The sequence below is a fragment of the Tursiops truncatus genome, chromosome 8, assembly GCF_011762595.2.
Source record: "Tursiops truncatus isolate mTurTru1 chromosome 8, mTurTru1.mat.Y, whole genome shotgun sequence".
NCBI lineage: Eukaryota > Metazoa > Chordata > Mammalia > Artiodactyla > Delphinidae > Tursiops > Tursiops truncatus.
The window spans coordinates 10,470,324-10,490,339 of NC_047041.1; the positions used below are offsets into that span (position 1 = coordinate 10,470,324).

The 20,016-nt window shown below is 48.5% G+C and overlaps 1 protein-coding gene and 1 long non-coding RNA gene across 4 annotated transcripts in view; one reads left to right on the plus strand and one right to left on the minus strand.

Annotated features, from left to right (window-relative positions):
• Nucleotides 1-20,016, minus strand: part of UBASH3B (ubiquitin associated and SH3 domain containing B) — a 140,773-nt gene that overhangs the window by 75,718 nt on the left and 45,039 nt on the right. The gene's annotated exons all lie outside the window — the stretch shown is intronic.
• On the plus strand, nucleotides 4,666-6,379 carry LOC109550952 (uncharacterized). The gene is made up of 2 exons (XR_002177655.2): nucleotides 4,666-5,118; nucleotides 6,183-6,379. It is a non-coding gene; the product is annotated as an uncharacterized lncRNA (long non-coding RNA).

Below are 20,016 nucleotides of genomic sequence, written 5' to 3' on the forward strand. Positions count from 1 at the left end.
CTGTTGTGGACTCTCCCGTTGAGGAGCACAGGCTCCGGACGCGCAGGCTCAGTGGCCATGGCTCACGGGCCCAGCCGCTCCACGGCATGTGGGAACTTCCCGGACCGGGGCACAAACCCGTGTCCCCTGCATCGGCAGGCGGACTCTCAACCACTGCGCCACCAGGGAAGCCCCTCCCCTGGAATATTTTAAAGCAAATCTCATACATATCACCTTACCCCAAAACTCTTATGAAGACTTACTTTTTTCCCTAGAGTATTCCAAAACAACCTCCTATGCCTCTCTAACTGATGACTGTTTTTCCTGTAACACAGTCACTGTGCCATGATCATCTCTACCATTTGTGAGCATTTCTTAGTATCATCAAATATCAAATCCACATTCTTTTCTCCATGATTATCTCAACATCTTTTTACAGTTACTTTGTTTGAATCAGGGTCAAACAAGGTCCCGGCCTTATTTTAGCAGGATGGAAAGCCCTTCTATGTGGTTTACAAACCAGAACCTCTCACACACCTTATCCTGAACACCATTCGGCACCCCAGCTCAAAGAGCCACAAGGTCAAACTGATGACTCTCCAGCTTGGGAGCTCTGGCCTCCCAAGAGTGACATCTCAGTGGGAACTGCAGGCAGCTGGGCCCCTGCTGCCTCTGAGTAACTCACTCTGCAGCCCACGTCTGAGAACCAGTGTCCGGAGTTTCCAAGTACTTACAGGATTCAGGTCACCGAGAAGCGGCGGGCGTGCAGTGCAAGCGGGTTCCTACGCTTTTTGGTACTGCCTTTACTTTTCAGAATTGGACCCTTCTCGTTAAGCGCCAAAAGCAAGCTGAGAGGGGTGCTACAAAGAGCCGAAAGCGAGGACCATGGACCGAGTTCTCTCTCTGCCTCTGTCTGGGTGGCCTTGAATGCAAGTCCCTCGCCAATCAGTGTCTTCATTTCTGAAGTGAGAGGGAGGGACGCTGCGATCCCGAAGACCCTCCAGTTCCGTCATTCTGTAACTTCAAGTTCAAAAGCCATCAGGTGACCCCCATGTGTCTGGCAATGTGCCAGATGTTGGGAGTACCCCGGTGCCTCTCCTTCTAGATTATAAACTCTTTATGGGCGGGGCCTCTACCTTACTTTGGCACTGCCAGATTCTAGCACAACACCAAGCACGTGGTAGGGGCTCAAGTAATGTTGTTGAATGAAGTACCCAACCCAACAACCAATGACTGAGTGCTCACAGTAAGCCAGACACTGTGCTGGGCTAGGGGTCACCAGTGTCTCCCTGGAGAGGCTAATGTTTAAATAGGGAGCTGTTCAATGGAGCAGGAAAGTGCTCTAATTATAACAGAAGTGCTTGTGGGTCTTATCAGCTCAGACCTATGACCTAGACACTGGGCTGGTGGCCCCAATCCATGGGGGTTCCTGCTCAAGTTGAACCCCACCTGCTCCAACAGAAATACCATAGAGAGTGGTCCTGGCGAGAAGAAAGTGCAGAAAGCTGTCTGTGCCAATTTACAATGGGGAACATCTCCCCAGCAGCACCCATGAGCCCTTTCAAACGTCCGTCTTCCTGAAGGGAGGCCCACGGGAACAATGCAGATAGATGGCGAAACCTTCCATAAGGGAGCTCAGTGATTCTCGAATCCTCCTAGATTGTACACATCCACCCGGGACAACGGCATGGCTCATCTTCAACATGGGCTAAGACTACAGAGTGGAAGACGGTCCCTAACCTGTGAAGTTCCTATAGGTGAGGACCGAGCGGAAGATGGTCCCTAATGTGTGAATTTCCTATAGGTGAGGGCCGTTAGCCCTCAGGATAGAGAATATGCCCCTGGCTGCTGCCCTGCCTGGCTGGGCAGGGAGGGTGAAGGGACTGTTCAAAATCCCTCTGGTTCCTCGGGCGGGACCTGAATTTCTCAAATTCTCAAAGCTGGCACCAGCAAGGCTTTGAACCACGGCCCAGAATTAAGCTCCCCATGACCAAGTCCACATCTGAGAGACAACGGCCTTATGCTCTACCTAAGACCTAACATAAGCTCTCTGCCTCAAGAAAAGACTTCCAGAAGCTTGCCAGTAAAACAAAACCAAATCCCTTTCAAAACATTCACCAGGTTCTGTGGTTTCCGGACAATAGCATCACTGTCCGTGTTCTCTTGGTGCGTATCTCGGAGGTCTCCACTCCCGGCATCCGCTAAACCTACGGTGCGTCATGGTTACCTCCTGATGTTGGGACAGGCAGCCCCGGAAGGTGTCATTAAAGTGCACCCTGAGAACTGCAGAGACCTTAGAGAGTGAGCCCCTCCCCCCTTTCACAGACAACTTCCTTCCTCTGAGGCCTCTCCAGCGAACCTAGAGAACGCAGGAAATTCTCCACAGTGAACGAAAAGGCGAAGATACGATGTCTTTCTGACCAGGAGGAATGTGCAATTCTAGCTAATTACAGCCAGCACTGGCTTACTGCTGTGCTGTGCTGTGAAGTCTTGAAGCTTCTGTGTGGCTCAGCACATGTGGTAGAAAAAAAGAAAGGACTTTGCACCAGACGCCGGGAGAAGCGGTGGGAGCCACATGCGTGCAGGCAGGAGTCTCTGGCAGGATGCGGCTTAAAATCAGACCCACATGGCCCTGGCGGAGACACGGGCTGCCCATTAAGACTCAGTGGTTTTAAGAGGAAAAGCTGGAGGGGAGGAAAAAACCTCAACAATTAGCAGTCTAAATTAAAAAAAAAGGAAAAAATCCTGGAACCAGTGAACAAAGCAGGAATATTTCACTGAGGAAATCATCAGACAGTCCCACTGTGAGACTCCCTTCCACCAGAAGTCTCGAAGTAATTTATGAGTGTGAAATGACTTATAACTTTCCCCCATGGGAGTCAGGGTAGACAGAAGGTTGTCCCTATTTTACAGAGCAGGGAGACAATGTCACAGCAAAGCTCTCCTTTATTCCATTTTGTAAGAAATAACTGGACTACTCAGAAAGCCCTTGACAAGCACAACTTTTATTTTTCAAAGAGCTTGTTGATATACGGCCTGAAGAAGAAAATGATGCATGTTCTAGAAGTGTCTGGACTTATATAAGACACGGGGTACAGTAAGCATCTCAATTTGTATTCGCTATAATTTGCATAAGTTTGTGCATAATTATGCATAATTATGCATAATTTGCATAAATGCTAGAAGGACACCCAAGGAACTAGTAAGGGTGGCTTCTTGTGGAGGGAATGGGGGCACAAGAGGGTGGGTGGGTAGGAGCAAGGCTTGCGATGGGTAACTTTTTCTATCACGTTGCTTTTTGCATCATGAGAATGCTCCCTATTAAATAATAAAATTAAGTGCAAATACACTCTATAGAAAGACAGAACAAGCGCTGGACCCCCAGTTTTCCTTCTGAGGGGGCTACATTTTGCGGGAATAGAGTACAGCACCCTGCTCCTATGAGGTAGGGAGACCACGTATGCAATCCCCATTGAACTACAGAGCAACTGGGAGCCCAGACACTTGAAGGGCCCTTCTCAAGGTCACCTTGAAAGTCACAGGCAGGATCGGCACCAAGTTCTCCATGCCCTGTCTGTTGGCCACAGTTGGAGTCGGGTGTTCTCTGAATGGGGGGAGATGACCTACACTCACCTTTAAGGAGGGTGAGAGACTCAAGTCAGCCGGTTAGTTTGTTTCCTTTTTTATTGTTCTCCACTTCTCCCAACAATCCGACTGATTTCATGAAAATACAAACTTGAGCACATTTCTCCAACGGCCCCAGTGACCCTCAAGTGCACTTCCTTCGGGTGAAGTCCAAATCCCTCGGCATTTATGGTCCCTGCGCTCACTGACCCTCTGCCTCACCTCCCACCTCCTTTGGATGCATCACATTCTCCACCTGACAGAATTTCCCGCACATGTTAGAGTTTACATGCCTCTGTGGCCCTACTCATGCTGCTGCCTCTGTCTGGAATGCTGGTCCCTCTTTCTCCATCAGGCGGACTTCTACTGACCGTTTAAGATCAAATGTACCATCTCTGCTAGGAAGCCGCCTCCAGTTCAGGCCCAGCCCCAGCCCCTCACGGCCTGCCCCTCGTCTGTGCCCCCGTGACACTCTGAACGTTCCTCTACTACAGGACTTCCCATTTGATGTCGCGGTGATCTGCTGCTCTGTCTGTCTCCCGGTAAACTGTGAACTCCTGCAAAGCGGGGTCCATGGCTGTTCTCCTACATGCCACGGGGGTGGGGGGGTGGGGCACGGAGCTGGATGTTTGGCAAGCAGTAGGTGGCACCTCCTGTGTACCTGCCACACGTTGTCTAATCCTCACCACAACCCTAGGAAGTGGGCACTAGTGTCACCATCTTACGGATGAGGAAACAGGCACCGCAACGTAATTACAAGGCTAGTATGTGGCACAGCCAGATTGGGCCCATGCTTTTAACCATGATATAATGATGCCTATACTACATGAATAAATGCAAGAACTAGAAATCAAGTGCCCATTCCTAAAGCAAAGTTCCTGCAGGTTCTAACCTCTGAAATCCCAAGGACAGCAGGCACACTGGGAGTCGGGCCGAGGAGGGCCCCCTCCAAAGTCAACGCAAGACTTTCAGCCGCAGGACGGTGTGCCCGAAGGTATGGGGCGGCTGGAACAAAGGAGCCCTGCCCTCCCATGACCCTTACACGTTGGCATCTCCCCATCCACAGACACCAGAAGATCTATTCAAAGTTTCCCATACTCATCCCCAGCGCCACCCTGCATTCTTCCCATTACAATGAAACCTGAGATTCTGAGGTTTCTCCATAATGAGCTGGCTCCAAACACAACGCACACGGAAAGAGGAAAGATTTACTTTACCACCAACTCTCCATGCCAGCGGTCAGTGGTTTCAGCCTGTGCTCTCCAGAATTCTTTCTTGGAACTGGGCTGAAAGTTCTATTTGGTCATGAAAGCTGGTCTGGGGCCCCTGCAGCACTCAACTCGTGGTGGCTGCACGTCCTCCAGGATGGGGCTGGGCCTGGCCACCACTGTTGCCTGATATTCCCGGATACCTGACATGGAAGGATGGCCGGAAAAGCTTCCCCCAGGGCCTGGATTCCTACTGTCTTCCCCAAACCTGCTCAGAGCTGCTCTCAGGAGAGAACAGTTGGACCTGGTGAGTGAGACTGTTGGCTTGCAATCAGGGTATGAGGGAAAACCAATACCCCAGGGCAACCGAGAGAAGGAAGGAGTCTCTTAAGGGAGAACGGAGTGGAAAGAGAACCAGGTTTGGAGACAAAGACCTGAGGCTGGAGGCTTGGCTCTGCCATTCCCTAACTTAGGAATTTGGAATAAGTCATTTACCATATTTGAGCCCCATCTGCAAAAGAGGTTAACAGCTTCCTCGTGTGCTGTAAGGAACAAATGAAGTATTATAAACAAAAGGGCTTTGTAATCTAAACAGTGATTTCAGAGCCAGGTTAATTGCCAAGGAATTCCTTTTTTTTTTTTAATTACAGATTTCTGGATCCTTCTTAAACCTACTTAATTAGAATGTCCAGGGGAGGAGTCCAGGAACCTGCATTTTAAAAGACTCTCTGGGAGCTTCTGAAGCATGGTCGTAACCCTTAGAGCACTATACAAAGGTGGCCATTGCTATAATTCTGTGGTCAAAGAAATACCAGTCTGAGTATTATGCTTCAAGGTTACCCCCTAGGGCTGCCTGACTTACAAGTGGAAGATTTCTAAAGGATGTGACTTCCCAGTGGATGTCCAGAGAGGAAGCCCAACTCTAGACCAGGTTGGAGCTTGGGGACCCATGAACACGGGAAGGGCAGCCAGCCATGGATCCTACGGTTCATTCATGACGGTTCCTTCTTCCACTGAGCATCCTTCTAGGGAAAGAACAGTCCCCAGACACAGACATTCCCCAGCCCGCCCCCTCAGAACCTGGCAAAACCAACAGTAGGATGCTGTAAGCTAGAAATGGACTCCCACAGGAAAAGGCAATCATCAAGTGTTTGAGACAGGGACTTGAGCTCCAGGAGTGCAGGGGAGAACCAGAGGGACACCTATCAGTATTGGGGGGAGGCCAAGCGCTGAAGGCCAGGGAGTGGGAGCACCAAAGACCTGAGATGGACTGGGCCGTCCGTCGATCAAGGGCGGTCCTAAGTGAGTCACTAGGACCCAACAATGCTCCTGTTTTCATCTGTAAAATTGGATACAACTTGTCTATTACAGCAAGCTTCATGACCGTCAAATGAAATAACAGATGTGAAGGGCTGCAGAGCATGATGGAAAACCACGCAAATACAACGCAATGTTTTCATTCTTTAAAAGTATTAGGACTAATGCGCTGTACCACGAATATGGAACATTCTCCAAGGAATTAAAAGTCTGTGCAATTGGTTCATTCAATAAAAAGTATCTTCTATGAATATCATTCTCTGCCTCTCCAAGGAAAAGAAGTCTCGCTCTCCCAAGAGACATCCCAAAAGAAGGGAGTGGCATGTTTCTCAATTTCACCCACTAAGAGTTGGAGGTGCAGATGAAATGCACGAACAGATCTGCTGATGAGCTAGGAAGTCTAAGAGGTTATGTTAGGTGACGGTAGAGAAGGGTTAAGAGTGAGCAAATTCTTTGGGGTAATAAGGAAAGAGATCCTGGAAGGCTTTTGAAACCACTAAGTAACAAAAGTAGCTCACACCTCCTGCCCCCGCACCACTGGAAATACTTTAAATAATGCCTCCGAGAATGAAACAGGCAGTCTGGATTCAGGACTTTTAAACGGGTGGTGTTCCACAAGGGCCTTTTCAGGGAAACCATCTTGAGAATCACTGAATTCTTAGTCCAGTTCTTCCTGACAAACATCCTCAGGCAAGTCTGGAGCCAGAGCTGAAATCTTGGGATGGTAAATACCATCAGATGGAAAAAGAATTTATAGCAGAAAAGGTCTAGTGGCCCTCCCAACCACCATGCCCCGACTCCTACCCTAAACAGTGTGGAAGATTTACGCACTCTGAGTGAGCAGAATTCCACAGAGAGCTGGGCTGGTCATTCGGAATCTGTTGTAGAAACTGACCTAGAGTCATTTATTCTCTTAGTAAATATTAATGGGACATCTACCACGTGCCAGCCATTCATTGTTCTGGCCCTGGGGATACAGCAGTGAGTGAAACATACAAAAATCTTCACCCTCATGCAGTTTATATTCTCAGGGAGAGGACAGCTATTATAACGAATAAATAAATGCATGCATCTTATGATAAGTGTTTTGGAAAAGAATAAAGCAAGGAAGGATGGGAAGGGATTTCTATTTTATACAGGGTGGTCCAATAAGATCATAAATGAACCAGTGAGGGAGGCAACCATGTGGACGTCTATGTGAAGAGCATTCCTGGCAGAGGGACCAGCAAGTACAAAAGGCCTGAGGCAGGAGCACCGTTCGTGTATTCAAGGAACAGTAAGTAGATCAATCAGTGGCTTCGGTTCAAAGAGCAAGGAGGGTGAAAGGAGATAAAACTCAGAGAGGTGACAAGGAAACACACCAGATAGGGACTTGAAGGCTTTAGATTTTACTTTGACTGTGATGGGGAAAACACTAGGGTGTTTTGAGTGATATAATCCATCCTACATTGTAAAAGGATCTCTTGATATGCTGATGAGCAGAAACTGTAGGAGAGCAAATGTGAAAACAGAGAGATCCGTTTGGAGGCAATTGCAATAATACAGATGAGAGATGAAAGCGATCTGGTGAGTATGAAGCAGTGACACCGACAGATTTGCTGATCAGTTGAACGTGAGAAAAAGTGAGGCATTGAGGATGACTCCAAGGTGCTGGGCTTGAACGTCTGGAAGAATGAAGTTACCATACCTGAACAGGGGAAAACTCTGTAGGAGGAGGCATGGTTGAGATGCCCATCTGACATCCTAAGGAGATGGTGAATATGGAGTTGGAAAACAGGAGGGGAGGCTGGGCTGGGAATATAAGTATACAGGTTGTCAGCATATGGATGGAATTTAAAGCCAGGAGTCTGATGAGACAGAGAAGTAAAGTGGTCGGTGTTTCAGTCTGGGGGGCTTCAACATTTAGAGGTGAGGGGATTATGAGTCAGAGCAGAAGCAGCTATTGAGGTAGGAGGACCAAGAGAAGAGACTCCTGGCAGCCAGGTGTTATCAAGGAAGGAAGAAGGGGTCACCTGGATCAAATGCCACTGATGGATGGACACAAGGAGGATGGAGAATTGACCGAATGTGGTGATGCTGAGGCCATTGCTGACCTCGACAAGAGCAGTTTGGGCAGGAGGTGGGACCAAAAGCCTGGGTGAAATCAGTTTATGAGAGAAGAGGAGGAAAGGAAGTAGAAACAGCCAGTGCGGATGACTCTTCGAGAAGTTTTATTCTTAAAGAATCTGTTTTTTAATGCTTTAGGCTTTGCAAGAAGAGAAACAGCTGCAATGATCTCTCAAGATGCTAAGCTGGACTGTTACAACCTCTGATCAGAGGCTTTTTTTTTCTTTCAGTTTTATTGAGATATAAAATAAGTAGCACTGTATAAGTTTAAGGTATGCAGCATAATGATTTGACTTACGTACATCATGAAATGATGACCACAGTAGGTTTAGTGAACATCCATCACCTCATAGAGACACAATATTAAAGAAATAGGAAAAAATGTATATAATTTATATACTTATATACCTTGTGATGAGAACTCATAGTATTGGCTTTCTTAACAATCTCAAATATACTCCTTGACTTATAGGATAGGAGCTTGGTTCTCATAAGCTAATGAATTATATATACCACAGAGACTCATTTTAAGGAAGAGGAAGAGCAAAGACAAGAAAAGAGAAGTGAAAAAGGAGGCAAGTGAATATGTAATACTTTTAAAGAGTTTCAGGTCATTGAAAGCTTCCTAAATGGTTTCTTTTTCCATCACTAAACATCACTAAAGTAACTCTCAAATTTCCACATACTCCAGAAAGTTCCCCAGGTAAATTTAGGATAGACAGAGAATTTTGGATGTTATGAATCTCTAAACTGCCCCCTCCCCAGGAGAAAAATGAAGCTCAGAGAGGGAATGGACTCTCTGGCTCTTCCAATTCTTAGTTGTATGGTCTTGGGCAGTTACTTTTAACCTCAGTGCATCAGCTAATCCATCTGTAAAATGGACAATTATAATACCCACCACCTTGGGTTGTAATGAGGATTAAGACAATCATTACATGTGAGATTCTTAGAACAATGGTACATGGTAAATGCTCAAAAAGTATTATCTTTAACTGCAATCGTGCAAGTCCGTCAGAGGATTTTGTATCATATTGGAGGAGCAAGATGCAGTTGAACTATCCTCTTTCTACTCCAAATTGACTCAAATTCTAACACAGAACATTATCCTTCTCTCCACAAAAGACACACACTCCATGAGTTAGCCTTTAATCTCTGCCCCTCTTTATCTCTTTATCAGCTCCAATCACAAAGATTCTTTCATCTGTACTATTAATACAAAAACTACCATTATTCAGTGTCTGAGGAATGCTCTGTTATTTGCTTTTATATATATCATACTTAATCCTCACACAATCCTATGAGGCAAGTCACTACCCCATTTTACAGGCCAGGAAGCTGGTACTCAAAGGTTAAATAACTTGCCCAAGGTCATATGGCTGAAGGCAGCAGAGCTGAGGTTCAAACCCAAGGCCATCAGACTTCATACGCTCGTTCCTTCCACAAGCCCGCCCAGCTCTAAACGTTGATGCCATGTACTAATGTCTCAGGGATCTGCCAGGAACCCAAGGCTCTAGGGCTTTCGGATAGGTCATTTTAGAACAGGAAAAGCAGTTCTACCTGACTTGTATTTTACACATCTGGCTAGGTACGTGTGCATCTGCTTTCCTGGAGTTGTTTAAAACTTGGGTGAGAAATCCACTTAAGAGTTGAATTCATTCTCACCAAGCGAGCGCTGGCCCGGTGTCATGGGGGCTGGGCCATCGTGGGGTAGCAGGGGAAGGGAACAGGAAATCATTTGCTGGTGGTTGACCAGACCCCCTGGGACTTTTCAGAGTTACAAAACTACCGCCGACAGGCACGGCAGTTCCTGGAGAATGAGAAGCTTGGGGCCAGCCAGAAGGCACCTGTGGTGACATCACGGGGTACAGCAGTGGAAAATATACACTCTCCAAGGGCTTGTTTCCCCCTCTGTGCACACAGAGTGCTAGAGAAGCTAATTATAGCCACCATGCCCCCGGCCCCCAAAGAGGGCCATGGACATTCACAAGCGCCTTTGCTGTTTGTCATGCTTCTGCCTCTACTGATCTGCAGCCGTAGCCACACCTAATGCATGCGGTGGAGCCCACAGGATCCAGGTGGCCTGGGGTGGGCGGGGCGAGGATACCCCACGCTCACCCCAGCTCAGCTCCTGCCAGAACACGACTCCCTCTGTGATCCACAAGGTAGGAGGCTGAGGCTTCCACTGGGAGGAAAGGCGAAGATTTTCCTTTGATTCCCCCCTTCCCCAACCATTCTAGGACACCCCTCTTCAGCCTGGTCTGACAGCCAAGATTTGGAAATCTGGACTTCACAGACAAGAATTTATCTCATCGGCCCATATGCCGGTTGCGTTATCTGCCCAGTGGAGAGATTACGTGTCTATAGCCCAGACCTCTCTACGGAGCAGCCACGACTGGAAAGTAAGAGCTCCCAGGCAAAGGCCGCAGAAGATGAAAGGGGCTCTTACTGGCCCAAGCCTCAGAGCGGAGATTCCTTGTGTGGTTCAGCACGGCTCCTACTCATGCCTCGAGTCCCCTTCCTCCTGGGGTTCTCGTCAGCCCCAGCTTGCTACTGCCACCACACAGCTTTTCTGCCCCTACAGAGGGGCAGTGGGACGTGACCAGAAAATTCCATATCCGAATCCTCTCCGTGGTCCCCAGTGCCTCTAAACCCAACGCAGAAGGTGAGCAATAGATCGGCAAGAAGAGGGAAGAAGGGCTTCCCTGGTGGTGCAGTGGCTGAGAGTCCGACCGCCGATGCAGGAGACGCGGGTTCGTGCCCCGGTCCGGGAAGATCCCACATGCTGCGGAGCGGCTGGGCCCGTGAGCCATGGCCGCTGAGCCTGTGCTCCGCAACGGGAGAGGCCACAGCAGTGAGAGGCCCGCGTACCTAAAAAAAAAAAAAAAAAAAAAAGAGGGAAGAAAAGCATTTGAATGCCCGCCATTCTTGGAACGTTTTCAAACGAGGAAGATGGAATTATGACTAAAAGTCAAGGGGTTGAACTCCAGGACCCCTCGTCTTCGAGGGAGGGGTGCCGACCCTGCGGCAAATGGTCCCAAAGCTGGCGGGGCCGTGGTGGAGGCCGAAGACTTCTCTCTCTCTGCAGTTTGCAGAATCTGGCAATGACTGGGAAGCCATATGTTGTGTTCTAAGACTCAAGCATAAACTTCTGCTGGATGTTTGGATTTGGGTTTTTTAATTATTCCCTGTTTTGAAAGAGAGAGAGGAAAAAAGGGTGTGTGTCTCTGTGTGTGCTTTGAAGGGAGCGGGGGACAGAAGCAGATGGGGTGGGAGGAGTAGGAAGAGGAGAGGAGCAGTTTTCATTCTGGACTCTGATCAGTGTTTCTCCAGCAAGATCTGCTGCATCTCCTCTGGCGACAGATGGGGTCAATGGCCCTCAGTGACAGGAGCTCAGCTGAAGCCCCACCAGTCACAGGCATCTACTGATTCAGAAGCTTCCAGGATGATCTCTGCCAAAACTTAATAAACCAGCACGTGCCCTGTCTCCTTCCTCACGGACACTGACAGCAGGGCTACGACTCTCCTGAAAGAGGCAGCCACCTCCCCCAATGGCAGTGATGAAAAGTCCTTCTGGATCAAGGAGTCACACCCCCAACCGCCAATCAATAAGAACAAGAAATAACACTTCTTGAATGTTATTTATGTACCAAGCACCACGTAAGCCTTTTGACATTTACCTCACTTAATCTCTAGGACAACTCTATGGTGTCGCTACTATTATTATGCCCATTTTACAGATGAGCGAAGGAGAAGATAAATCATTTGTACAAGGTTATGCAGATAGTGAGTGGGACCTGGGCTCAGACTCAGGTGTTCCTGGCACCTCTACTCTTAACCACCATCCTACCCTGCCTTCCTGTCGTCAGCTGGCATTGCTTCACTGAGAGCAAGGCTAGAAGGAATAAGCACATTGGTAAAGTGTGTGAGCTTAATCCCTGCCATCATCAGTATCTCCAGTCTTCTGCTGAAGAAACTAATTTGGCCCAAGTCTCACTGCTAAGAAGCAGCACAGCTCGGATTCAGAGCCAGGACCGAGATCAGTCCTGTGCTTTCTCCTTTTTATCATGCTGTCTCTGGACCAAATTCCTGGAGGAAGGGGTCTGCCTCTCAATTGCTCCAGATTTTAAAGTAAAAGTAGAAGAGGAAGCTCAGAAGTTTTTCTTAAATGTCCCAGAGGTTTAGCTGGGATTTGGAAAAAGACTTGAACCTGAGGGCCAACGCGTAGCCATTTCAGGGAGGTGGATTTGTGAAGAACTTCCTAATCATGGAATATGTCCAGAGATAGAATGGATAGCCTTGTAAGGTGGAGAGCTCCACGACCACGGGGGGCCCAGCATAGTCTTGATGAACTCTTGGTGGCATTCCTTTGACAGAGGGAATTTGTAGGGAGCACTGTTGCCTTGGCCATCCAGTATCCAAACACCCTTCTTATTTAAGGGGCATCCCAATGGGGGGAGCGGGAGCCCCCTAAGGAAGCCTATGGGGCAGATGTTCTCTCTTTCAACTTTCTGCCGGATGATATCCAGACATATGACCTGGACTTAGCCAATCAACTGGAGTTGGACCCTTAAAGGAGTGACTCAAAGTGTAGAGGTGATGGCAGCAGTGTCCTTGGTTCCTGTGTCAGAACCTGGTCATCCAGGTTCCAGCCAGTTCCGTGAGCTACATAAAACCTGTTCCGTTAGCCATAGATGGTTTCTGACATGGAAGGCTGCAATAGAGCAGGTCACTGTGCTGGCCACACATCTGGGTTACTAACCGGTACAGCTCAGTCAAAATAAACCTTCCAGGTCCCCAGGTCCACCAAGACCTAGTGCATCAGAATCTTCAGAGAAGCACTCCGAACATCACTATTTTTAAAAACTCCCCAGATGATTGTGACATGTAGCCAGATTTGACTAGAATAAGTAAACTCTAAGTCCCCAAAATAAAATACTCTGATTCTCTGAAACCCTCTTACCAAGAATCTGGGCATGGCTATCTGAAAAATGCAAGCTGTCTATAGTTCAGTTACATTTGCTAACAAGAAGCTTATCTCCTTGAATAAGTAACATACGCTCCCCAGAGTCTAACGCTATGATTTTCCTTCTATTCTATTTCCATGGGATATTCCTCCCCAAGGGCTTTCCCATCTACAGATCTTTTTTTTTTTTTGGCCGAGCCGCGCAGCTTCTGGGATCTTAGTTCCCCGACCAGGGATTGAACCCGGGCCTCAACAGTGAAACGGCCGAGTCCTAACCACTGCACCGCCAGGAGTTCCCTTCCCATCTGCAGATCTTGACCTTCGCCCTTACAACTCCATGCCTTCCTCAAGTGGCTAAGGTCTATGTTTCTATACACATTCCTCTGATTCTACAATGTCGGCCGAGCACAAGGCTTTTTACTTCCCAAACCAAGGCCTCCCTTCATCACACGGAGTTGCACTGAGGATTTACTGCATGCCTTCTGTGCACCTGAGGGAAAGCCTCATCCCCGTTCTGAGCCCCAACTTCCCCGCCTGAAATGGGGAACGCTGATACCAAGCTCCTCTGTCAAGTCTCACGTCACAAGAAGGCTGAGACACTGCGGCATCACAATCTCCCAATTCTCGTTATTCAGGCTCAGAAAGTACGCATTTAGCTAAGAAAGATGACTATCCAGTTAACTTTCTGGAGCTCAGCTCAGAAGCGTACATCCCTGTACCATCATCACTCACCCATCCTGCCTGGAGCAAAATCCCCAATTCTCCTGCCAACAACTGTTTTTTTTATTATTTTTTTATTTTTGGCTGCGTTGGGTCTTCCTTGCTGCACGCATTTCTCTAGTTGCGGTGAGCAGGCTTCTCATTGCAGTGGCTTCTCTTGTTGCGGAGCACGGGCTCTAGGCGCGTGGGCTCAGTAGTTGTGGCTCACGGGCTCTAGAGCGCAGGCTCAGTAGTTGTGGCGCATGGGCTTAGTTGCTCCATGGCATGTGGGATCTTCCTGGACCAGGGTTCGAACCCGTGTCCCCTGCACTGGCAGGTGGATTCTTAACCACTGCGCCACCAAGGAAGCCCCCCCACAACTGTCTTTAAGAAGCTGGGCTATTGGAGCTTTACACGGTTCCAGGTTTTGTGTGTGCACATGTGAGTGTATGTGTGTGCGTGTCTCTAACCTCGCGGGTTAGAAGGGACCTGCCAAGCCCGTTGATTCCTCCCCTTGCCTCAAGCACTTAAACTCTTCCAGTCGGGCACTTTGTGGGGCAAGGTATTCCAGAGCCTTCCTTGGTAGCCCTCCTGGTTCGCCACAAGCCTGGAGAGTGCAAGATACTAGAACCTACTGGATCCTGGCTATGCCAAACCATCACTCAGCGGGGAGCAGGATGGAAGGAGGCATGAGCACCTCTGGGTCCATTTCGGCTGCTGAGAAAGCCTGTCTCGTGTGACACCCTCCCAACCCCCTGGAGGAAGCTTCCAAGTCCACCCTGGGCACGTGTTCACCAAGGCAGCTCCTTAGGAGACTTAAGTGACCTCCTCACCCTAGAGCTTCAGATCGGCCACTGCTCACGAGAGGACCTCGGGGACAGATGGCCATCTGGTTTCTGTACAGTCTGCATCCGTACAGCGCACAGAAATTTATCTTCCAGCGCCTTCAAAATGTACACAGCTGAATCCTACTGCTGACTTTGGCAGTTACTCCTAGTATCTGAGAAGAACAGATTCAATTAAAAAGGAAGTAACAGATGCTGCAAATCACTCCCTCATTTTGAGAGAAGTCTTTTTTTTTCGAGTGGCCTGAATTACTTGATGATGCACAGCCATGCAGCAAAAAAAAAAAAAAAAAAAAGCTGGCATGACAACTTCTAACTTGGCTCCCACCCAAGGGGAAGCTGTGGGTTCTTCTTCAGAGGTGGTCTCGATGCCCTGGCACATTCCTCTGTCTGCTGTGGGTATTGTTATGGAGAGGACTTGGCTGGAGGTGGAGGAAGGGCAAAATGAATCCCGGGGTGAGTTTTAGCTTTGAGATTCTTTGCTTTGACTCACTTGTCCTCAAAGCATCCCTGGGAGAAGGGTGTGTGGACCTCAGGGATGAGATAGATCAGTATCCCCATTTCAGAGGTGGAGGAAGAAAGGTTCAGGGCAAGCAGGGGATTTGCCTAAACACAGGACATCAGTTCTGTCGGGAAACCTAGGCTCTTTACCCACATGTGTCTGTACCCAGCGCAGAGTGAGGTAGTAAAGAGGCCAAGGCCAGGCTGACATTCCCAGGGAACGCGCTCCAGAGAGTCCCAGGTGGATGTATTCCTAAGACGTGGCCCCGAAGGCACTAGAGGGTGGCCAGCGCCCAGCCTTCCTTGCCCACCACTCGGACCTGCTCCCCACTTCCCGGTCCTGGCCTGAGCTTGGCTTCTCCCTGCCTGTGTCCTGTGAGCCTGCCTAGGACAGCCTGCCTAGGACAACATAGTTATGTTGTCACTGACGACTTGGGAGGGGACCCACCTCCCTGGAGAGTGAGGCAAGGAAAAAGGAAGGAAGGAGATGGATTTTTGAATGCGATCCGGTTGCTCTCCTCTCTCTTCCCTAGGCACTAAAGCACTAAAAATATGAAGAATTCCAGGGCTTGGACTGAAGATGGGGTCCCCCCACAAAAAAATATATCTGCTGCAGAGATTTTTGGAGCCTGGAATTGCAAAGCTAAGAAGCTTCCTTGCCAGAGATTTTTAAAGAGGAAGGCCGGGGGCTTCCTTTGGGAAAATTGGCTGAGGGGATCCTGCCTGGACACAGAGGCCCCGAGTCAGGAGTGCTCAGAATTCTCTTTCCACGAATCTGGCTTCCAACAGTCCTCAAGCTACTGCCACCCCTCCCCCTGCCACTTCCTAACCCTGTGACTTCAGTGGGGGCCTTATTTTCTGAAACAATTGTCAATATCAATGTTTTGTCTATGGCCTGCCAATGAAAGGCATGATTTACAAGTGAAGATTGTCCCAGAAAACCCAAGAGGTACACTTAGCTGTTCCCACGTCCTCTCCACCACCTCCCCCCACTACCCCCTCCCCAAAGCCTCCACCTGGGCTTCCCGTCCCCACGGAATGAGAGCACAAGAGCTCTAGGGAAGTGGTGTGCAGCACGAGCTCTCTGTGTTCCCAGAGCCCACCAGTTCTACCTCCCAGCTCTCCCCAGGATGCCCTTCTGGGGCCACCTCCACCCCCCGCTACCGCTTCTGCTTTGGTACCTTTATTGTCCCACTTTGGGCTGTGCCAGGGTCAGCTACCATTTAACTGCAGCTCGAGTCACATGCTTCTGGAAGCGGAGGTTGGGGACACTACAACCAGCGGGATGAAGATTTCATTTCTAGCTCTACCACTTTTCAGGTGGGGAACGTCAGCTATGGGGCTAAACATCTGAGCCTGTTCTTCACAAAACAGGAGGAGGCTGGACCTGCCCAGCAGAGTGGTGGGGATGCAGAGGGAGAAAATATATGCAAAGGACAGCACTGTACCTGGCACGTAATCAGCTTGCAAACAATGGTGGGCCCACCCTCTCCCCAGCTCCCAGCACACTCCCCGGCTTGTTTTTCCTCCTGTTCCTGGATGCCTTTCCCAAACTGCATTTACCTATACCTTCCAACTTTACTTCTATCAGTCTCATCTTCCCCTTGTTGTGGAGACCTGGAAGGCCAGGCCATGTCATTTATTATCCATCATCTTAAATCCGTGAGTGAGAATGCTCTTTCAATCCCAGGCAACTGAACGAATGAATGAACGCAAATAAAAATTGGCCTAGAGCTCTAGCTTCTGAGACCTTGTGATAACCTCTTCCAGGTCTCTAGGAGAAAGAGCTGGGTGGGGACTTAAATTCCCCATTGACAAAAGCGGTGGACTAGAGAATTCCACTGACGATGCCAGCAGTGCTTGATGACTGATCATCACAGGCCCACACCTGGAGAGAGTTAACCATCAGCTGAAGTTATTTTCACCATATTTAACCAGGGATTGAAACAGCAGGACACACACGCACTGAATCTCTAATCCCTCCCACACCCACACCTGTTCCCCTTCTCATTCTGATTTACTGAAGTTAAAGCTCACGTATCAGGCAGCACACTTGGCTGGCTTCTACTGGGGCTGACCTGTAAGTGATGAAATTCCTACTCCTCCCTGAAATCTTCACTCCTGAAATTCTATCACTCCTCAAAATCTTCTTCTGGGATAGATGTTGGTATTGCCCTGTGTCTGAAGCCTCTCTTACAAACAGCCTATTTTTTTTACAAAGTAGGCATAAAGGTAGAGATGGGGAAAGAAGGTGAAGAGTTTCAAGTATGAGTGAGTTTCTCCTGTTTAAGTTGGCTGGGGCTTGGGCTGCCATGAGAAGGCTCCCTGCATTCAGGAGAGGGGAAATGACCAAGTGCTGAACACGTGTACTCCAGGCACCACGCTGGATGCTTACATACATTTTCCCATTTCGTTTTCTCAACGGCTACGACAGAGGGATTATTATACACACTCTGCTCGTGAGAAAACCTGAAGCCCAGATGGGGACTTGTCCCATGTTACACATCTCCTAGAACATGGACAGAACTCAGAGCAATATCCAACTTAGAAATGCTCTGATTCCAAAACCTATTGGACCTTTTGAGACATGTAAGTGAATGGTACTATTTGGCCGTAGGTTTCGTTGCGTGAATGAATGAACAAATAGGTTACCCAAAATCAAACTGAAGTTTAAATGACTGAGTGAAACTTTCTGGAGAAGAGTCATGCGTCTCACATCTGAAGGCCCCTCCCTCCCATCCGCTCTCCTGTAGGATGCTGAGGATAATGAGAACCCTCGAGACAATGGCTTTCAGCCCCCTTCCTTTACAGATAGAACACAGGGCTTCCCTGGTGGCGCAGTGGTTGAGAGTCCGCCTGCCGATGCAGGGGACACGGGTTCGTGCCCCGGTCTGGGAAGATCCCACATGCCGCAGAGTGGCTGGGCCCGTGAGCCACGGCCGCTGAGCCTGCGTGTCCGGAGCCTGTGCTCCACAACGGGAGACGCCACAACAGTGAGAGGCCCGCGTACCGCAAAAACAAAAACAAAATACAGATAGAACACAGAGTCTCCAAAGAGTGACTTGTGACAGTCAGAGCTAGAACCCAGGTGTGCAGATTCCTGGCCCAGCGCCTCTCTACTAATATGATGATGATGTCAGGAGAAGAGATGGAAAGCGGGCATCCATCACAGGACCCATGAATCATAAGGACCATTGCATACGAGGTTAGCTGTTCATTTCTACTGAGGCAGACAAAGGAGACAATGGACGTGACCCGTAACCTGATATTTAGGATGCTTATTCGTTCGACAAATATATATTTATCAGGCATTGTGTTTAGTAATGACAAAAAAAAAAAAAGACGAAAAGATAAGCTGCCACGGACCTCACAGCCTAATGAGAAAGAGGCTCATTCAAATAATTATCTTTTATCATGGTAAATACGGGCTCGAACAAAGTATGAATGAGATGCTTGGCCAGCCCAGAGGAGGAAGAGGCCCATTAGCTCTCTTGCCAGGGGCTCCACTGAGAAGATAAGGAGGGAGGGCATCAAGCAGAGAGGGCACAGGCTAGAAAAGCCTCCAACTTTCTGTCCAGGAGGAAAGTACAGCTGACGCTTGAACAACATTTTTGAACTGACCAGTCCACTGACATGCGTATTTTTGCCATAGTAAATACTAGTTATTTGTTGAATCAGAGGACGTGAAGGGCCAACTACAAGTTATATCAATACATGGAGGGTCAGCTCCCCTAACCCCCGTGTTGGTCAAGGGCCAACTATATGGGAAAAGCCTGCAGAATAGGTTTGTAGAGTCTTCTTTTAAGACAGGGAGCAGGAAAGTCTCATCTGCCCGGTGGCTTATAAGAAGATGGGTAGATCAGATGATCCCAGATATTTGCACTTTACGGACCAATGCATTTTGAAAACAGGGGCCAGTGGGGTGGGGGTGGATCTCACGGAGTTGTTAACTTTTAATTTTCTCAATTAAGAATCTTATTCTAGGGCTTCCCTGGTGGCGCAGTGATTGAGAGTCCGCCTGCCGATGCAGGGGACATGGGTTCGTGCCCCGGTCCGGGAAGATCCCACATGCCACGAAGCAGCTGGGCCCGTGAGCCATGGCCGCTGAGCCTGCGCATCTGGAGACTGTGCTCCGCAACGGGAGAGGCCACAACAGGGAGAGGCCCCCGTACCGGGAAAAAAAAAAAAAAAAGAATCTTATTCTAAAGTCCCCACTACCAATTATTGCCATTCATTCGTAATAAGAAGGATGTTTTAATTCCAAAAAAGTAGGAAGGGCACAATCTCAGAATGACTGGAACCTCGTCCTCAGGAAGACGATCTGGAAACTTTCCACCGGTATTTGTTCACTTATGTTGCTTTGGTCTAATGACAACACTGACAGGATTTGGGACCAAAGGCACGGTGGAAGAATACAGCCCATCAGCCCTGCTAGATTTAGATAGAGTTAGTTAAAGGCAAACCATTTTCTTCTACCTGGAATGGTAAAATCTTCCGCTTGGCACACATAAAATAATCTCTGTAGATTAATCTCTGTACAGCTGAAATTCCCCATCTTACAGTGTCTTTTCAGAATATGAACCAAGCTGTAAGTTATTATTTTTCTGTACCTATATGACTTCTTGATATTCCTTCTAGCCAAGAGTTTCAGACCCATCCATCTACCCAGGGCTTCTGGAATACTTCCACTCCTTTTTAGATTCCAACATCAGAAGAACAGCAAACCTAAAACGCATTATTCTGAAGGCTGTCCCCAAACCAGCCCCTTCCCTAC